The 17,260-nt window shown below is 37.0% G+C and overlaps 1 long non-coding RNA gene across 1 annotated transcript in view; it reads left to right on the top strand.

The window, feature by feature from the left end:
* LOC307185680 overlaps positions 1 to 11,218 on the top strand; it is a 38,355-nt gene extending 27,137 nt beyond the window's left edge. Inside the window, exons 2-3 of the long non-coding RNA XR_013828144.1 lie at positions 4,717 to 4,954; positions 10,904 to 11,218. This is a non-coding gene — a long non-coding RNA (uncharacterized lncRNA). The remainder of the gene's footprint in view (positions 1 to 4,716; positions 4,955 to 10,903) is intronic.
* The last annotated feature ends 6,042 nt before the right edge of the window (positions 11,219 to 17,260 follow it).

Raw genomic sequence — 17,260 nt, 5'->3', positions numbered from 1 at the left:
ACTGAAGTTTCTGAGACAACAGGTTGGGCTTTTTTGAGATCTAAAGCTTAGTCCATTTGCTACTTTTAAGTGTTCAGTAGATGTTTGGTTTCATTGTTGTTTCTGCTACTATTACTGCTTTGTTTAACATACTGTAAAAACATTTAGTACAGTTTTCTTCCCATCTGTTTTGGCACTGGAACCTGGAGTTATCCCACTGGGGCAGAATAGCTGAGGAAGATGCACTTCCCCTTCATTTGCAGGCTCCCTGGGGATCAGTGTGGGTGCCAAGCGGCAAACAAATGTGGAGAGGCATGTGCACATTGGAAATATTCCATCTATTTAATCGCCAGAATGTCACAAAATAATAGAGAAAAAGAAGACGGGTTTAGAGACACAGGGAATTCCTCCTGGCAAACTTTGAGCCAGAGGGAAAAACCAATATGAACAAAATTTGTGGTGATATTAACTGGAATAGGAAAGGTAGGGAATACATTTTTTTCTTTATCTTTTTTGACTTCAAGATGCTGGCATGAGAAACATATCACTTAAATATCAATGTTTCTATTTTTAATTTTATAGTATTTTTATGACAAAGAAAAATCAATTATTTTGTCAATCTGAAGAACAGTGCTTTCTTATTAAGAATAAAAACATTCCACTGACTGCAAAAATAGAACCCAGGTTTTTCTTACATCACACTGCTTGATTTTTATTGACACTACTGCCCAATTTCTCTTAGATTTACTTTTAAATCCTCTTATGCAGTCAATCCAAGTAACTTCACAGCAAGTTGGACACACTTTTTTTTGTGATACTGTGGAAATAAAAATCATGAAAATATGCATCGGAAATTTCCATGCCAATTTTTAATAATTATCATTTTCATGTTTAATTTGCAAAAAAAGAAAACTCAAACAGATGTTATTCTTTAGAAAAGTCTTCCCTCATAGGAAATTTGAATTTCAAGGATTCTGATTTTTCTTTCAGTTATCCACCATAAAAATCGTTGTTCTAAAGGGGAGAAATAAATAAGCTTTTATCTTATTGACAAATTGTAAGTAGGAAATGAAATGAGTTCAGCTTGGTAAAAAAGTCATTTTCAGAAAATGTGTAAATTCGATTTTTTTTAAACACTAAAACCAAGCATCTCTAAATGATTGTGTTTAACTCTTCTATCTTGTAAAAATATTCCCCAGATAAAAGTAGGCACCTCTAAAGCACTCTCAAAATTCACAGAAGCATTTTTTTCTCTCTTATAAAACTCAAGTACTTTGTATTTTTTTCTTTTGTTTTATTGTCTATTAGAGAGGGGTGGAGATGCTAGCTTTAAGAAACAAGGAACTATTAGATATATATTATGTGCAGCAGAAGTATTTAAAATTGCATCTCTGCCTGTCTTAAAAATTGTCAATTAAAAAAAACCCAAGTGAACTTCATTCTAATTTTATTCTATTCAAAAATGGAATTTATTCAAGGATATTCAGAAATTTATCTAATGGAAGGTTAGATCATTTTGGGTAAGAAATAGAATATATTACAGGGAAAAATCAGTGTTTTTTTAAAGTTGTGTGCGCCTGAAATGTGGAGTCACACAAAAATAATTCATTGTCAGACATGTATTACAAGATAAAAAATGAATATGATAGTTTTGATCTTAGATATGATATAGAGTAAAGGAACTACTTGGGAGCTTTAGATTTCAAAATATTCTTTCATTCCTTCTTTTATATATTAGATGTTGAGGATACAAAGAAAGACAATGTAATTCTCATCATCATCTCACTATGATATGAAGTTCATATCATAGTGAAGAAAATGTCAATCAGTAAAAACTGGTATACTGGAACTTAGAAGAGACGGAGGAACTATTGGGCCATATCGGCAGAGGTTAAGCATGAGCAGGGGCAGAAAAGTAATGGAAATACAGAGATAGAAACTGAGAGACGCATAGAGTATATCATAGATGGAAATGTGTTGGTGGGGCAGAGTTTGTTACTAGATAGAAGTTGGAAATTTGTTTGAGTTCATGTTTGAATAGGTTTTAGGGGTCATATAAATATTTTGGAGCTTATTGCATGAATAATAGAGTGTAGTGCTACCTTTTTAAGTAGTGTGTGAAATGAATAAATGCTTGTTTAGAAATTAACTCTTGTGGGATAGGAGTGAGATGCAATATTGGGCAGAGAGACTAATATCAAGGAAAATAGCTAGGAGTCAGTCACTGTTATTTAGGCCAAAGGTAGAGAAAGACTGAGGGGAAGCCCTGGCAATAGTTAATAAAAGGAGAACATATTTGGAAAGCAGAAAAAGCAAAATATGATGGCTTGTTGATGGGGGAGACTGATGTGTGAAAGAGGAGAAGGAATCAAAGATAGCACTAAATATGTCAGTTTTTCTGACATCTGGTCCTGGAAAACTATGTATTCTTCTAATCTCACATACCACCTGTGAAGAAATTTGGATGACTTCACAGTTTTTACAAACAATTTAATTTCTCCTTCTTCTGGGTTGTGTCTACACTTTATAGATGCTTCTGATATTCAAATCACATTGTAATGCACTTGTTTAGACCTCTCTCAGGAGGGATGGAGCTAAGAATAAATGAAAATAAGCAAATTACTGAAAAAGTCTAAGTGAAATTATTTAAACTATCAAGTAAAAAATTGCTATGGATGCTGTTAAATTAAAAGTTAAATAAAGGCTAAATTTACATATGACATTTAGCTTCTAAATCTGCCAGGCATAGAAAGCAGAAAGAATTAGTGGTAGAAATTTTATTTTTATAGAGTATATTATAGCTATGAAAAAATTTTCTTTTCAATGGTATCTGTTGAATGTACAGAGATTAAATTGTCATAAGACTATTTTATTTTTTCTCTTTCCTCAGACATATTAATGTCTTTACTATTTAAGCATATAACCTCTTCTATTTAATCATGAAACAAGTCTTTAAAAGTAATGTTTATGTTTATGACAATAAAAGTAATACATGCTTACTATAGAAAATTTTAAAAACTGAAAAATATATGAAAGAAAATAGAATTGAAATATAATCCTACCACAATACATGGCCATTATTAACATTGCATTAATGAGTCTTACTGATCCTTCTATTTGTGCCTTCTGTCTTCTTCCATGTGTGTATATACATGCCTCTTTATTGATAAATTAGTAATAATTTGTTGATTGTCTTGGACTACATATCACCAAAATATTGCCGCTTTTCTTAAGATTTCACATTATGTTACAAAAGTATGCTGTGATTTAGAAATTTCTTAGGTTTTTAAAAAGAGTTATAGACAAAAATGCCACAAATATCATAGGGGCTGTTTATGTAAGGCTCTTTGTCAGAATCTATACTTGGTTGTATTTGTGGGTAATATTTATAACAGATAAGAAAAGGAGAATCAAACTAAAAGAAAATTTGGGTAATGGAAATATTTTAAACTTTAGTTTGTAAGTTAGTAGATGTCAATTTAACATTTATTAAAACATATAAGTGTTGTGACGTCTGAATTTGAAAAATAAAAAACCTAAAAATGGATTGTGTGTAATTTTCAAATTGTTCTGATAAGTGGGAAAATTGCCATTGAAATTTATAGTCAAGAATTGGTTCCCTAGAGAGAGGATCTTGTAATTACAGGGGTTTTTTTCTCTTTAACAAACTGAGCAAGAAATAGCCCTATTAGAACATAATTTTTTTTATTATTGTTTCCATAAATTGGAAAATGTAACGATATTTAACTTTTTGTGGCAATTCTATTAAAACTCATTAGTATTGTTGATTTTGATTATTAAGTGAACAGAAGTATAATCTTTTCTTAGCTCATGAGCAAAATGTAAAAGAAAGTATCTACTTTTATCCCCTCATCTTGTTTTTCTCCAGTCAATTTTCACCTAATTGAATTATTCAAAAATGTTGAATGATATTATTTATATTATGCTTAAATATCTAAGTGAATTTAATTGTACATCAATTTTTATTCTTATTATTTTTAAATTTCTCATTATTTCCGTTAGACTGATTTCAATATTAACAGCATTAGCAAGTTAAATGTGAGAAATGTCAGGTATTAGAAAGGTTGGTTTAGAAAAATGGTGTGGGGAGAAAAAACTTCCTTTACCATAGAATTTCTAAATAGAACCTACCAGCTTGTGCTTTAATTAAATTGCAAATGTGTTTTTCCTTTGAGTATTAAGTATTAACAGCTGGTGAGTTGTTGAATTAGCAAAGCTGAATATGGGGGAACGGGGAGAGAAGGTAGCCATTTTTCCATGTTTCATTAATTTTCAATTCTTTTTAGGCCACTTAACACACATACACATATACATACATACATAAGAGTACTCTTATACTCTTATTTCTTTTGGAAGAGGAGTACTAGATAGACATTTTGAAATTGCCCAGAGTTACATCTCATGTAGAAAATGGCCAATAGTTCGTAGGACCTCCCTGAGGCTTTTATTAACACACTGCTAGATCTCTGTAACTGCATGGGGAGATGTTGCTTGTGGTCCAGCTGGCCAATTTATTGAAACCAGGACAAAACCCCAGTTCCTATTTAATTATCTGTGACATTGCTTCAACCCTAAGAAATTGGGTTGCCTAGTAATTTTGCCTCATTGCTGAATCTGTTACAAGATAAAAATGGTAAATTCAAGAAATTCATTGGGTTACAGGCCTAGAATGAAACTTTAATGCCTACTTCATTCATCTCCCTGCCTTAATCCTAGGTTGGCAGTAAAGTGATACCAAGAAGATAGACATCTTATTTTTATCTTTAAGGAATGAGAATCTACAATCTTACTTGGAACCCAAGTCTCACGTCTCTTCATCATCTCAGCCAGAAAGTTCTTCCAAGCATCTGTGCAAGGTTTAGCCAAATTACTATTTGCTACTTCTCATTGAAAATGGATTGAACTTTTACGTATATAACATCTTGAAGATGTGATGTCTATTACCAGAATAAAGGTAAATGTGTCTATTAAATTTTTCTTATAGTCTTGCTATTTAAACTCCTATATTTGTGATGTGGGGATATTCCGAACACCACTGATTGTCTCCTGAACCCTCTGTTTTAACCAAAGGCTGTTTATTATTGACATGGAGAATTATGTGAATAATTCTAGGCAACATTTCAGTGCTAGTCTTCTCTTGAAACACTACCAGATGATTCAGTTGTTGAAATATTTACCTAAACACTATTCATAATTATATCTATCTTTTAAATTCATCAAACTATTTGAACTTTAATTGAATTCCCTTAAGCGCATTGCCCTGCTCAAACTGGGCTCAATTTATAAATATAGTGTACACATCTATTTATCTATTTAAAAATTATTTATTTGTATGTTTTGCATTGAATTGAGACCTGATATTTGAACTAGAAAAACGGATAACTTAATAATAGCTACTACTTTCTATTTCATAGAAAGGGGAACTAAAACTCAGAGTGATTAAGTAGATTGCTGAGTGTCTATGTGAGGAGTACACAATTACCTTACCCTTATATCACAGTAATGTTTTCTACAATTTAGAAATTTAATGAGACATACCATTCTAACTAAGGGGGTCTTTATTTCACTGTTTGAAAATACTTGTATCTATTAAGACAAAATGAGAGATAACCAAGGAAAAAATTGATATACCTCTATTATTTCCCCTGAAAGTTCACACACACAATGATACTCATAAAAAAATTATCTTTTGTGGAACAGATTCTGTGGCATCACTGGATTCTCTGGCCATGGAAATTAAAATGTGTAGAATCCACAACAGTGTTCAGGGGCTTAGAAAACATAACTAAAACAATAGCAACAACAGAAACAACATAAAATAATGAACTAAAACCAGATAAATAAAAATGAAAATTGTGACCTGGCAAACATGCGACAGCAGCACAGTTACTTCTTTTCATGCCACTGAATATGGGTTAAGAAGCTAATTGAATTAAGAGAGGAGCTTGAGGGGCTTGCAACTATCATGAAGGAAGGAAACCACTCAGCCTTGTGTTGTTGTTTGTTTTAAGCAGTGTTTGCTCCAATGTTGTTCAGTTTCATCTAGAGCTCTAGAATGTTGCATAGAAGAGCTCTTTCTTGGAAGCCAGAAATTAAGATGGAGAGTCACAAATCACTGAAAGAAAAACTGAGCACATGCTCTGGTTTCCTGCTCATTCATAGGAAAGCAGCCATGCTGAATCCAGGTAAAGCCAACAAATGGAGAGTCCAGGGTCTGTAAATATTCTCTAACAGAAAGAGGTTGAAGAAGTTGTCTATGTAAACCGTTGAATAATATTGTGAATTATGAGGGAAGGGGTAGAAATCAATAACTCCCTGCAAAATTAAAACTTCTTCACCAAGGCAGGACCCTGACTTGTGTGATGACATCATAGAGAATTACACAAGCTTTGCTAGGGAATCTGGCGGTTGGGTCTAAAAAGGTTGTGACGAGGTATGCTGTATCATCTCCTGCTCTGTGGAGCCACCACATGGATGCTAAATTTCTGTATCTTTGGCTAATTAATTGAGAGTGTGTAATCTGGAGTGTATTCTTTTTACTAATCTATTGCACAACAATACTACACATGCTAAATAAGAATCTGTATAGATGTGGCACATGCTGCATATTAAGAAAATTATACATATACTATAAAAAATATAAAACTAACATTTTAAACATTAGGAAATGTATGCGAGTCATGTGTCTGTATGAGAGTGTGTGTGTGTGTGTGTGTGTGTGTGCGCTTAAAACTGTGTACTTAAAATAATAACCCAGTGCTAAAGACACAATCATTTGATGTGATAAACTATGCGTGAAAGATTTTCAAACTCCTTGGAAGAAAAGCACAAATTTCTTGTAATCATAAGGAAGATATTTTATAACATTAGTCATTTTTCCTTTTGTTCAATTTACACTTTTAAAAGTCCACTGAAATAGTTTTGCTTGATTGGTTTATGCCTTTGGTAATAGTGGCAAAGTTAATAAATACTATAAAGGCAAAAGAGAGTTTTTTACCTGTTATGTCAAATGCTTTTATGAAAGTGCAAATAATAATTCAAAATTATAATTGCCAATATTTATATTGCACTGACCTAGAGGATTTAGTCATCAATTCACTTAATTCTAACTATAACCTCATTAGATGAGGTCCTCAAGAGGGTGTGACCACTTGTTGACCCACAGGCTGGACCCAGACAGTGGAGGCTCCTCACCCCCCTCTCCTGTCCTTGGAATGTACGTTCTTCCCACCGTACCCACAGCTGTAGCCATTTTCAAGGATGCAGCCTTGAAAGAGCAACGAGTTATTGAAACCATCTGGACTGGATATGTGACTGAATCCAGTTAAGGTCTCTGTATGTACTTTTAAGATTCTGGCGTGTGGGTACCGAGATGTACTCGTCTTGCAGCTGCCCAAGGCAAGCCCCTATGTAAGTTCCCTTGCTTATTAAACCCACCACCTACCAATCTGAAGTGGTCTGCCTCTCTCTTTGGTCTCACCTTGCCCTTATGTACTGGGGCAAATTTATGAATCAACAAGCCCTATGTGATGTGTACTATTATTATCTCCATTTTACAGACAAGGATACTTGCCCTGTGAGGATAAGTAGTTTTGTTCAACAGTCAATAAATGTAGAGCTGTTTCCGACCAGGGTTCTTGGACTCCTTAATCACTAGAAATTGATAAAAGGACAGACGAGAAATTCAGGCAAGGCTTTATTGGGACTCATGCTACCACATGAGGGAGCAAAAACAACTAACAGGTGTCCTTGCTTGTTCTCTGAAGGGGGGTGAGCTGGTCCCTTAAATGGGGTGAGGGCAGGGGCAGATACATGGGTTGGGCTGAAAGGGGGTTTAGGTGGTTAGCCCACCCCCTTGATGATGCTGTGTGTAGGGATCACGTGCAGTACCCTGCTTTTGCCCCTCAGAAGCGGCAGTTGGGTTTTTGGTCTTTTTGTATCTTGTTATTCATCATTTGCCCCAACTGCACATGAGTGAAGTTACTTTTAGTTCCTTACAGTTTCTTTGTATTCCGTTGCTCTGAGGAGACATTTGTCCAGGTGCAAGCACTGCAGCAAAGGGTCCCAGGTCCCAGCCTGTTTTAGAGCCAGCATAAAATTCTAGGCAGTTTGGCTGCGATGTCTATTAACCACTACACAATAATTTGTCCCACTGGTGAAAAAAATCATGCCTCTGCATAGACTGGAAACACTATAACTATAATATGTAATTAAAACTGGGCATTTAACCTTGCCAGGAAAATCTGTATGGAACTGTTACATTGAAAAGAAAAATACAAGAGAATGTAATGATAAAGTAACTATATTCCTCCTATAACTGTCCTTTTAAACCTATTATGTTTGGCTAGTTCCTCCCTGTCCCTTGGATGATATCTCGGGCAGGATCTATGATTTTTCTGCTCACTCTCTGAGGTAATAAAATGTTCCATGATTACTTTAGTCACAATTAAGTTTTATTTTCGTATGACACAGTTCAGGACATAATACTCCAAAATACGGTGCCTTGGCATACTGAATATTTTCAGCTGAAGAAATTTGAGAAATGGCAGGTGCAAGAAGGACTCTCTGACATTTTCCCCAACTCCCCAAGTTTGATCATAAGACCCTCATATGAGAGGTGCCTACCCAGACCCAAAGGAAAGGACAGTCCCTATTTCTGAAGACTGAGGAAAGCAGGGAGGAATGGAAATGAAACAAACCTTGCTGAGTTCCCCCAGTTTATCACACTTAGCTCATATCCTTTGGTCCTATCACATTTTTCCATGGCACACTTCATCAAGCCTAGCATTAGAATACTCAGGCTTAACAGCTTCTTCCCATCTTGACTTTCTCAGGAAAACTCCCACATGGCATAATACATGAATCTGTATATTTGTTTTCTTGGTAATCTCTTTTGTTACAGACCCCCAGCAAGAACCTAGAAGGGTAGAAGAGAAGATTTTTTTTTCCTCCCTATGGTTATTAGAATATCTATTCTTATGTAATAGTGAGAACTGTAAACTTCTAAAAAACTTATACTTCCTCCATTTTGCCATTTCAGTTAGAGACCTGCAGTGGTTTGAGAAAGTGTTCAGTCTTTACCTCGTATACTGTTTTTTTTCAATTTTCATTATGAAAACTTTAAAACATGTACCAAAGTTGAAAAAATGTAAACACTCATATTCACTCCCCTAGATTATACCACAAATCTTTTGGTGTTCTTGCTTCATCAGGAGTCCATTCCTTTACCCATCCTCTATTCTTCCAACCATCCATCTTATTTTTGGGTCGATTTCAGAATAAATCAGAGACATCAGAACATTTCTAAATATTTCAGCGTGCAGATCTTAAATAGAATTCAATATTTATATACAGGTCTTTTTTCTGATGTCAAATTTACACACAATTTGTGTGTAATGCATTTCACAAATTTTAGTGTATGCTTTCTGAGTGCAAATTTTAGCGTATGCTTTCTAGTGTACAAGAATGCACAAATTTTAGTGTATGCTTTCTAGTATACAAGAATGCACACACTCTTGTAAACCAAATCAAGATACAGAATATCACCATCATCCCCAAAAGTTTGGACATGCCCTTCCCACTCAACTCATGCCTCTCACAAGAGGCAACTATTGTTCTGATATTTTTAGAACACATATTACTTGTGTCTGTTTCAGAACTTGAAATTAAGTCAAATAGTATTATTTCTTTTTATTGGTGAGCGGCATTGCTTTGTATGGATAAACATCAATTCATTTAATACATTCACCGGCTAGTGCACTCAGCTGTTTCCTGTTTTTAATTATTATGTATAAAACGGCTGTGCAACATTTTAGTACACGTTTCTTCTGTACATATACTTTTATTTGGGGGTTAAATACCTAGTAATGAAATTACAGGATAGTTGAATAAATGATGTTTACTTATATGTGATATTGCCAGAACTTTATCCAGAGTGAGCCTACAAGTTGAGAGTTATGGGTGATCTACATTCTTGCCAATTTTGGTGATATCAGTCAGTTTAATTTATCATACAGGAGGGTAGGTAATGGTAGTTCATTATAGTTTTATTTTTTATTTCCCTAATGATTAGTAATGTCAAACACCTTTTCATGGGCTCACAATGGGCTCACAGTGTGTTTTGCTTTTGTAGATTAGAATGTTCTATAAATGTCAACTGGGACAAGCTGCTTGATTGTTTTTAACATCTGTCTCATATCAGAGTCTGGCTCTGATGATTACTTTTTGTCTTCTCAGAATTTGTTTTTCCTCGCCCCTTTGAATACCTCATGAATTTTTATCAGAAGCCTGAAATGTTGTTGTGTAGGACAGTAGATATGAGTTAAATATTTTGTTTTGCTGGTAAAATTGAACTCCTTTCCTTCTGCCAGACCTGTGATGTGTAGGCTTCTGAAAGTATAATGAGGAATTGAACTGGGTTCTAGGCCCCTTATTGCTGTGATTACTCTCATTACACTCTAGCCATTAAATTCTTCTGGCTAAACTTTCTTTGAGATGTGGGTTAATTTGCAGAACTTTTTTGTCAGTTTCCTCAATATCTGCTCCCTTCTTGGCCTTGCATTTCCCTTTTGTGCTGAGGCCTGGAGAGGCTCATGCTCTTGCAGTTCTCCCAGCTGTATTCCATCATTGCCTTCACTCAATGCTTATTAGCCTGGGGGGCAGGTGCTGGGGGAAGGGTGCATTCTTTGCTCTGATTTAACCTCAGTCTTGGCCTGAACTCCATGGTATAGACTTCACAAATCCTACCTGTCCTTTTGCAGCTGGAATACTGGGCCTAGTATGTATTCCTGCATCTTTTCCTAGGAGCAGTGCTGGTCTTTGTTTTTGTTCTTTTCTAAGTTGCATTGGATTTCCCCCAATCTACAGCCTGCACATAACAGTTTTTATTGCTTTTTCCTTGCAGATTAAGGTTTGTTATCTGAAGGGAAGATGGGGGAGACCCTTCTCTGAAAATTTCCCCAGCAGCTGGTTTTCCCCTCTACCACAACAAGAAAAGCTTCTTCTGAATTTTCCTCAATCTTCTGTGAGCGCCGGGTAAGGTTTGTGGAGGAAAAGTCTGCAAAAGGTATGACCTTGCTTCCGTATATCTGTCACTTCTAAGGGTTTCATGTTTCTGTTTTTGTGTACACTTGACTTTTAGATATTCTTTAAAATGTTATAGCTGTAACTTCTTACCAGTTGATACTTCATTCTACAACATCTTTTCCAGGTAGGCAAACACTGGAGTATTGTTTCTTATTTCAAGTGCTTGTGTTTCTACAGATTTTGGGTCACTTGTTTGTCCTGCAATTTCTGTTCTATGGTGGGTTAAAGAGGAGTTGTTAATTTGAATTATGTTCAGTTTTTGCCTTGTCATAATGATGGGAGGGATATTTATGTGTCTCTCTACAACTATGAACTGAACAAATTTTATTTTGATTAATTGTATTTTTCTCAGCCTGGTGTATTTTTCTCCATTATTTTGCTTTGAATCTGTTTGTGTCTTTATATATGAAGTAGGTTTCTTGTAGGTAGCATATAGTTGAGTCTTGCCCTTAGTTTGTGCCAATGTGTGTGTGTCTGTGTTTTTACTTGAGTTTAACCATTTACATATAACGTGATTATCGATATAGTTGGATTTAAATATACGAAGTTGTTAGTTGTTTTTCATGTGTACCATCTATTCTTGCTGTTACATTTTCCTCTTTCTGCCTTTTTTTGGATTAGTTGAATATTATTTATGATTCCATTTTCTCTGATTATTAGATACACATCTTTAGGGTTATAACTGTTTATGTTGACTTAAGGTTTATAATATAAATTTTAAAATTATCACAGTCAGGGACCTTCAAGATGGCAGAGGAGTAAGATGTCAGGAACACCTTCCTCCCCACAAATACCTCAAAAATACCTCTACATGAGGAACAGCTCCTATAGAACCCCTACTGAACGCTGGCAGAAGACCTCAGACTTGCCAAAAGGCAAGAAACTCCCCATGTACCTGGGTAGGGCAAAAGAAAAAACAGAGACAAAAGAACAGAGACGGGACTTGCACCTCTGGGAGGGAGCTGTGAAGTGGGAAAAGTTTCCACACACTAGGAAGCCCCTTCACTGGTGGAAACGGTGGGGGAGGGGGCAGGGAGGAAGCTTCAGAGCCATGGAGGAGAGCACAGCAACAAGGGTGCAGAGAGCAAAGTGTAGAGATTCACACACAGAGGATCAGTGCCGACCAGAACTCACCAGCCTGAGAGGCTTGTCTGCTCACCTGCCAGGGAGGGTTGGGGCTGGGAGCTGAGGCTCCAGCTTCAAAGGTCAGATCCCAGGGAGAGAACTGGGGTTGGCTACCTAGACACAGCCTGAAGGGGGCTAGTGAGCCACAGCTAGCTGGGAGGCAGTCCGGGAAATTGTCTGGAACTGCCTAAGAGGCAAGAGACCATTGTTTCTGGGTGCATGAGGAGAGGCGATTCAGAGCACTGCCTAAATGAGCTCCAGAGATGGGAGGAAGCCGCAGCCATCAGTGTGGACACCAGAGATGGGCATGAAATGCTAAGGCTGCTGCTGCAGCCACCAAGAAGCCTGTGTGCAAGCACAGGTCACTATCCATACCTCCCTCCCCTGGGAGCCTGTGCAGCCCGCCACTGCCAGGGTCCCGTGATCCAGGGATGACAACTTCCCTGAGAGAACACTTGGTGCGCCTCAGGCTGTGACAATGTCATGCTGGCCTCTGCCAGTGCAGACTCGCCCTGCTTTACAATTATAACTACTGTAACCCTCCCTCTCCCTGGCATGAGTGAGCAAGAGCCCCCTAATCAGCCGCTGCTTTAACCCCCTCCTGTAAGAGAAGAGACCAGATGCCTGAGGGTGATATACAAGCAGAGGTGGGGCCAAAACCACAGCTGAACCCCAGGAGCTGTGCAAACAAAAAAGAGAAAGGGAAATTACTCCGTGCAACCTCAGGAGCAGGGTATTAAATCCTTACAATCAACTTGATGTACCCTGCATCCATGGAATACCTGAATAGACAATGAAACATCCCAAAATTGAGGCAGTGGACTTTGGGAACAACTGTAGATTTGGCGTTTGCTGTCTGTGACTGATTTGTTTCTGATTTTTATATTCATCTTACTCTAGTTTTTAGTATTTCTTCTGAGCCATGTGGCTGAAAGGGTCTTGGTGCTCCGACCTGGTGTCGGGTCTAAGTCTCTGAGGTGGGAAAGCCAAGTTAAGGATATTGGACCACCAGAGACTTCCAGGCCCCACATAATATCAACTGGCGAGAGCTCTCCCAGAGATCTCTGTCTCAACCATAAGACCCAGCTCCACCCAACAGCCAGCAAGCTCCAGTGCTGGATGCCCCATGCCAAACAACTAGCAAGACAGGAACACAACCCTACCCATTAGAGAGGCTGTCTAAAATCATACTAAGTTCACAGACAACCCAAAACACACCACCGGATGTGGTCCTGCCCAGCAGAAAGACAAGATCCAGCCCCATCCACCAGAATACATGCACCAGTCCCCTCCATCAGTAAGCTTACACAAGCCACTGAACCACATTACCCATTGGGAGCAGACACCAAAAACAACGGGAACTACAAATCTGCAGCCTGCAGAAAGGAGACCCCAAACACAGTAAGTTAAACAAAATGAGAAGACAGAGAAATATGCAGCACATGAAGGAGCAAGGTAAAAACTCACAAGACCTAACAAATGAAGAGAAAATAGGCAGTCTACTTGAAAAAGAATTCAGAGTATTGATAGAAAAGATGATACGAAATCTTGGAAATAGAATGGAGAAAATAGAAGAAACATTTAACAAGGACCTAGAAGAACTAAAGAGCAAACAAACAATGATGACCAACACATTAAATGAAATTAAAAATTATCTAGAAGGAAGCAATAGCAGAATAACTGAGGCAGAAGAATGGATAAGTGACCTGGAAGATAAAATAGGGTAAATAATTACCACAGAGCAGAATAAAGTAAAAAGAATGAAAAGAATTGAAGACAGTCTCAGAGACCTCTGGACCAACATTACATGCACCAACATTTGAATTATAGGGGTCCTAGAATAAGAGAAAAAGAAAGGGTCTGAGAAAATATTTGAACATATAATAGTTGAAAACTTCCCTAACATGGGAAAGGAAATAGTCAATCAAGTCCAGGAAGAACAGAGAGTCCCATACAGGATAAATCCAAGGCGAAACACACCAAGACACATATTCAAACTATCAAAAATTAAATACAAAGAAAAAATATTAAAAGCAGCAAGGGAAATGCAATGAATAACATACAAGGGAATCCCCATAAGGTTAACAACTGACTGTTCAGCAGAAACTCTGCAAGCTAGAAAGGAGTGGCAGGACATATTTAAAGTGATGAAGGGGAAAAACCTACAATCAAGATTATTCTACCCAGCAAGGATCTCATTCAGATTCAACAGAGAAATTAAAACCTTTACAGACAAGCAAAAGCTAAGAAAATTCAGCACTACCAAACCAGCTTTACAACAAATGCTAAAGGAACTTCTCTAGGCAGGAAAAACAAGGAAAAGACCTACAATAACAAGTCCCAAACAGTTAAGAAAATGGTAATAGGAACATACATATTGATAATTACCTTAAATGTAAGTGGATTAAATGCTCCAAGCAAAAGACACAGACTGGCTGAATGGATACAAAAACAGGACCTGTATATATACTGTCTACAAGAGACACACTTCAGACCTAGGGACACATACAGACAGAAAATGAGGGGATGGAAAAAGATATTCCATGCAAATGGAAATCAAAAGAAAGCTGGAGGGCTTCCCTGGTGACACAATGGTTGAGAATCCACCTGCCAATGCAGGGGACATGGGTTTGTGCCCCAGTTCGGGAAGATCCCACATTCTGTGGAGCATCTGGCTCCATGAGCCATGGCCGCTGGGCCTGCGTGCCTGGAGCCTGTGCTCCACAACAGGAGAGGCCACAACGGTGAGAGGCCCGCGTACCGCAAAAAAAAAAAAAAAAAAAAAAAAGCTGTAGTAGCCATTCTCACTTCAGACAAAATAGACTTTAAAATAAAGACTATTGGGCTTCCCTGGTGGCGCAGTGGTTGAGAGTCTGCCTGCTGATGCAGGGGACGTGGGTTTGTGCCCCGGTCCGGGAAGATCCCACATGCCGCGGAGAGGCTGGGCCTGAGACCCATGACTGCTGAGCGTGCGCGTCCGGAGCCTGTGCTCCACAACAGGAGAGGCCACAACAGTGAGAGGCCCATGTACCACAAAAAAATAAAATAAAATAAAATAAAGACTATTATAAGAGACAAAGAAGGACACTACACAACGATCAAGGGATCAATCCAAGAAAAAGACATAACAATTGTAAATATTTATGCACTCTACATAGGAGCAACTCAATACATAGGCAAATGCTAACAGCCATAAAAGGGTAAATCAACAGTAACACAGTCATAATAGGGGACTTTAACACCCCACTTTCACCAATGGACAGATCACTCAAAATGAAAATAAGTAAGGAAACACAGGCTTTAAATGACATATTAAACAAGATGGACTTAATTAATATTGATAGGACATTCCATCCAAAAACAACAGAATACACTTTCTTCTCAAGCCCTCATGGAACATGCTACAGGATAGATCATATCTTGGGTCACAAATCAAGCCTTGGTAAATTTAAGAAAATTGAAATTGTATCAAATATCTTTTCCAACCACAGTGCTATGAGACTAGATATCAATTCCAGGAAACAAACTGTAAAAAATACAAACATGGAGGCTAAACAATACACTTCTAAATAACCAAGAGGTCACTGAAGAAATCAAAGAGGAAATCAAAAATTACCTAGATGCAAATGACAATGAAAACACGATGACCCAAACCCTGTGGGGTGTGGCAAAAGGAGCTCTAAGAGGGAAGTTTATAACAATACATTCATACCTCAAGAAACATCTCAAATAAACAACCTAACCTTACACCTAAAGAATTAGAGAGAGAAGAACAAAAATCCCCAAAGTTAGCAGAAGTAAAGTAATCACAAAGATCAGATCAGAAATAAATGAAAAAGAAATGAAGGAAATGATAGCACAGATCAATAAAACTAAAAGCTGGTTCTTTGAGAAGATAAACAAAATTGATAAACCATTAGCCAGACTCACCAAGAAAAAAAGGGAGAAGCCTTAAGTCAGTAGAATTAGAAATAAAAAAGGAGAAGTAACAACTGACATTACAGAAATACAAAGGATCATAAGAGATTACTCTAAGCAACTGTATGCCAATAAAATAGACAACGTGGAAGAAATGGACAAATTCTTAGAAAAGCACAACCTTCTGATACCGAAGCAGGAAGAAATAGAAAATATTAACAGACCAGTCACAAGCACTGAAACTGAAACTGTGATTAAAAATCTTCCAACAAAGGAAAGCCCAGGACCAGATGACTTCACAGGTGAGTTGTATCAAACATTTAGAGAACAGATAACAGCTATCCTTCTCAAACTCTTCTAAACTATAGCACAGGGAGGAACAGTCTCAAACTCATTCTACAAGGCCACCATCACCCTGATACCAAAACCAGACAAAGATGTCACAAAAAAAGGAAACAAGAAGACAATATCACTGATGAACATAGATGCAAAAATCCTCAACAAAATACTAGCAAACAGAGTCCAACAGCACATTAAAAGGATCATACACCCTGATCAAGTGGGGTTTATCCCAGGAATGTAAGGATCCTTCAATATATGCAAATCATTCAATGTGATACACCATATTAACAAATTGAAGGATAAAAACCATATGATCATCTCAATAGATACAAAAAAAGATTTAAAAAAAAATCAACACCCATTTATGATAAAAAACTCTCTAGAAAGTAGGCATAGAGGGAACCTACCTCAACATAATAAAGTCCATGTATGACAAACCCACTGCCAAGATCATTCTCAGAGTGAAAAACTGAAAACATTTCCTCTAAGGTCAGGAACAACAGAAGGTTGCCCATTCTCACCACTATTGTTCAATATATAGTTTTGGAAGTTTTAGCTACAGCAATCAGAGATGAAAAAGAAATTAAAAAATCCTAATCAGAAAAGATGAAGTAAAACTATCACTGTTTGCAGATGACATGATACTGTACATAGAGAAACTTAAAGATGCTAACAGAAAACTAGTAGAACTAAGCAATGAATCTGGTAAAGTAGCAGGATACAAAATTAATGCACAGAAATCTCTTGCATTCCTATACACTAATGATGAAAAATCTGAAAGAGAAATTAA

This window comes from Stenella coeruleoalba, assembly GCF_951394435.1.
Source record: "Stenella coeruleoalba genome assembly, chromosome: 4".
NCBI lineage: Eukaryota > Metazoa > Chordata > Mammalia > Artiodactyla > Delphinidae > Stenella > Stenella coeruleoalba.
The sequence above is the reverse complement of the archived record's forward strand: the minus strand, read 5'-3'. Positions and strand labels throughout refer to the sequence as shown.